This window comes from Oscarella lobularis, chromosome 6 (genome assembly GCF_947507565.1).
Source record: "Oscarella lobularis chromosome 6, ooOscLobu1.1, whole genome shotgun sequence".
Taxonomy (NCBI): Eukaryota; Metazoa; Porifera; class Homoscleromorpha; order Homosclerophorida; family Oscarellidae; genus Oscarella; species Oscarella lobularis.
Window position 1 is genome coordinate 2,305,121 of NC_089180.1, and position 4,035 is coordinate 2,309,155.

At 44.3% G+C, this 4,035-nt stretch overlaps 2 long non-coding RNA genes across 2 annotated transcripts; one reads left to right on the forward strand and one right to left on the reverse strand.

Moving 5' to 3' along the window:
* The first annotated feature begins 298 nt into the window (after positions 1 to 298).
* On the forward strand, positions 299 to 1,490 carry LOC136188108 (uncharacterized). The gene is made up of 3 exons (XR_010670116.1): positions 299 to 727; positions 778 to 823; positions 869 to 1,490. It is a non-coding gene; the product is annotated as an uncharacterized lncRNA (long non-coding RNA).
* Positions 1,491 to 3,050: 1,560 nt separating this feature from the next.
* On the reverse strand, positions 3,051 to 3,691 carry LOC136188032 (uncharacterized). The gene is made up of 2 exons (XR_010670083.1): positions 3,214 to 3,691; positions 3,051 to 3,158 (listed from the first exon to the last, which is right to left on the reverse strand). It is a non-coding gene; the product is annotated as an uncharacterized lncRNA (long non-coding RNA).
* Between the last annotated feature and the right edge of the window lie 344 nt (positions 3,692 to 4,035).

Below are 4,035 nucleotides of genomic sequence, written 5' to 3' on the forward strand. Positions count from 1 at the left end.
CAGTGGATGAGCGCCAGACGGAACAGGTCAAAGAGATGATAGACCGTTATTCCGATACCTTTTCCTCGTGTCCCCACGACATGAGAAGAATGGCGGCGGTGACGCATGAAATCGATACTGGAGACAACCCACCTGTTAATCAACAGCCGTATCGGATGGGCCCTGACGAACGAGATGAGGCGGATCGGCAGATCCAAAGCATGCTGGATAACGGGGTGATATGCGAGTCGAGTCCCCGTGGGCCAGTCCGGTGGTGATGCGAGATAAGAAGGACGACACCAAACGTTTTTGTCGGGAATCTTTATAGTTCGCAGCAACGTGCAAAGGGCTTGCTTGACTAACTGAGAGCATTCAGCCTGTTCTCCCTCAGTTGGCTATTTTGTATTGAAACGTTTTGCCATATTGCTGTTTTGTTGCGTAGATGTTGCGACAATGTTGGATGAAATAACTGATATTCTGGAAGACCGTGAACGTTGGGAAAAGACTCGTAATACATTTGAGACTATGTGTAATCCTACAAGCAATGTCAAAAGCTCGACGAGTGCTGAGCTTCAGACTGAACAGAAGTCGACATTTAGTGCGAAAAGTTCAAACAGCATTGAATTATCTCCAGTTCATGCGGCTCTAGCGACAGTAGGCCACAGTATTGACAGATCAACAGCGTGCGACGATCGTACGCTGGTGGCAATCTTAAACCATTTTGAAGCAGATAGTTGTGTTGGCAAAGGTCAGAAAAGATTGGGGGTGTCTTTTTCTGTTTTACTGTTATGTTCGTAGATCGTGAAGCTTTTTCATCAATATCATCAGTGAGCGACTTATGGAAGTAAGGATTATAATGCCTTTTTGTTTTTAACGTCAGTTCTTTTAGCGATGAATTAGAAGCGTGCACTGCGACACAGGCTCTAATAGAACCGTCTCCCGGAAGTATAGACTTGTACGTAAGTGAACAGCTTGTGACTTGCATCCAGAAGGGCAAGGTATCCAGTCGAATTGACGTAAGCGGAGGTAGCACTGCCATCGTATGGTCTTTTATTAACGATTCCGCCGGGAGCACTAACAACGGCTTCATCATTAGGGGTTAGGCTTTCTCTCTTTCTTTCAGAAGAAACTGTGAACATTGAGGGTAGAGAAACTTACGTTGGTCTTATTGAGCTCTTACCCCATAAAACGGAGTTTGCAAAGCCAGTGATACTTAGATACGAATTGAAGCATCATACACTTGATGTCGATCAGCGTATTGAGGCTCATTATGGTTTGTTCTACGGGGAAGGCACAGACCCGTCAGAAAGATACGATTTTATTGGATGCCTTGGACTTGCACGTCGTCTTGCTTCGCACAAAGGCATCATGGACTTTCACTTGCGAGACGACTGTTTAGAACTGTCTACCCTTTCCTTTTGTCGTCACTGTTGCATTGTCCAGTTCAATGGCTTTGGGATTACTATTTGTTTTTTTTGTTCGTCTAAAAGACGTCTCTGCAGGTGAACGAAAATGGGATATAAGACTTACCATTTCTTGTAGTTGTCAAGAAAATCTAAAAAATATTGAAAAAAAACTAAAAACGATTGGATTTACATTTGTTGACAGTAGCCCCTTTCACTGCCGAGTGCCTTCCTTTATGTGTAGGCAAAGGCTTGAATTTTCTCTAAGCAATGAAGATTCAACGTCAAATTTTTCGTTACGTTCAAAGAGACAGTTTAACGTACTTCGCCACGTTGTGGAGGGCGAAGATTTTCGTTATCTGCAAAGAAACTGCACCATCAAGTGCCGAAAAGAATTGCTTGCGTTCAACCAGTTACAAATACTTCGAATCTTTTCTAATTTCTGAAAAGTTGTTGAGCGAGGACGATGTGTCATTTTGGCTAGAAAGTGAAGCATCGTCCGACTACAGGTTGGTCACTTAGAAGCTGCTTTCTTGCTTTTTCTAATAACAGTAAAAAAATTTAGAAGCAGCGATTCTGATTTTTCTCATTTGAAGCCTTCTAGTTTAAGAAGGAGGGTCCTACGATACACTATAAACTATGATACCTGGAACCGTCTTCTGTTGCAACAGACGCAGTTTCAGAGCCTGCTTCTGTTCAATTACGAAATGATGATGATGATGAAGATGATATTGATACAGAGAAGATGGGAAGAAAAGACTCTTTTTGTAAGAAAATTCAGTTCAGGGAAAGGAACTTTACAAGGCGGACTTTTCTTTACAGCTTTTGGGGTTTGCGCCTGTGATCGTTCCGCCTCAGCATCTCACACTGCTTCTGCTCAGCATCCTGGTAGTGATATTGGGAAAAGGCATTTAGACTCAAAATTGGTAAGCATAAAACGGATGCCAAAATCGTCAGAACTATTAGACGTATCTAAACGCCTCTCAAACGATCAGTGGAAAATGTTGGCTTGGTGTAGCCGATGAAGTAATAGAGCGTATTAAAAACGACGAGACAAGTTCGAGTGAACGAGCATACCAAATGCTAACGAGTTGGACCCAAAGCCAGTATGACACAGCCACGCTTGGGCGTTTATGTGAAGCTCTAATGAAAGAAAACAGGACGGATATCGCGCGTAAAGTTTTTCAACCGAAAATTCGCCAAATGCCGTTGGAAACGGCTGTGTGATTCCTCATCAAAACGTTGTTGTTTTTATGCTGAAAGGACGTAAATAAATCTCAGTGAAGCTTTTTGGTGTTAATGCAACTGTTGGGGTCTCAAGTTGTGTACGGCTGTAAGAGACAACAGGACAGACGTAGCCTATAAATATCTTTAAAGGATACTACTAGTAGTTTTTTGAAAGTAATGATAAATTTTTCGCTCAAGCATGTCCCGCATTGGAAGTGAAATCACGCGTCTTTCTTTCTCTGTCGTCCTTCTTGCAGGCTGGACAGCTACGCATTTTGATCAACAGGGTCCAGCAAACGTTGCGACCAAAAGTCACACTTTGCGAGACGTAGGGACCCCGAAACCCGCTCCTCTTCCGAGTTGCGTTCTCGATTGTTGAAAGGCAACAAGCAATACGTAAGCACGACGACATTAGTAGCTCTTGCGCAGGTTTCTCATTAATTTGAATGCAAGAACCATGACCTATTTACTCGACGAAAGAAAGCAGCAGAAACATATAAACAGACAAAAGACATGCAAGAGGTTCAATTGAGAGAGCACCGCCTTTGGCTAAGAAACCTTTACTTTACTTAGGAACGGACGCATTTATCTCAGCACCTCGTACCTTGTTTCTCACTTCACTTGAAGACTTTGGGCACAGATGGCTGGATTGTTTGTGAAGTCTCCATCGCCGACTCGAAAGATCTTCAGTTCGTCTACTCCCACGATATTGGGAAAGTGAGCGATGACCTGATCATTGATCGACACGGCGAAAGAGGTGCTCGAGATCGAAGCGGACATCGTGAAAGACGATCCAGGACTTCCGAAGTTGGCTGGAAATGGAATTACCGTCTTGTTGCTCCCCCACTTGCCGTTCACCTTGTGATTGATAACGATGATTTTTCCCTGGTTCCAGCGCGGATTGACGTGGAGAGGCAAGTTGGTATCGTTGGTGACCAAGTTAAAACGTTTCGGGTTTGACAGTACCGTTCCGTTGAGGATCACGGCGCTTTGCAGCGACAGCACGGTGTTGATTGCCAGTGGCAGAGTGAAGCAAGCCATGACGCGAATCTTCTTGGAGTGAGAGGAGCAAGATGAGCTGAGAAGCTAGGGTAAAGAATGAACAAAAGCGTCGCATTCTCGCTTATATTTCCACCTGAAGGCCACGGTGGACAGCGAGGTGACAGCGAGGTGCAAAGATTCTCCCTTTCATCTGCTGTGAGTCGTCAACAAGAAATTGCCATGCAGCGCAAAGCTTCTCTACTGGAGAGTTGCTAAGGGTGTTCGTGGATCACATGATGGCTAACAACGGGCCATCATTATCCAGTTTAATTATTTTCAGCAAACTTGAGAGGGTGCTCGAGCACCCAAAGCACCCCCCTGGCTACGCCACTGGCATATATAAGTATATGTAAGTAGACCCGCATGATATATAAAGTGTAGCCAC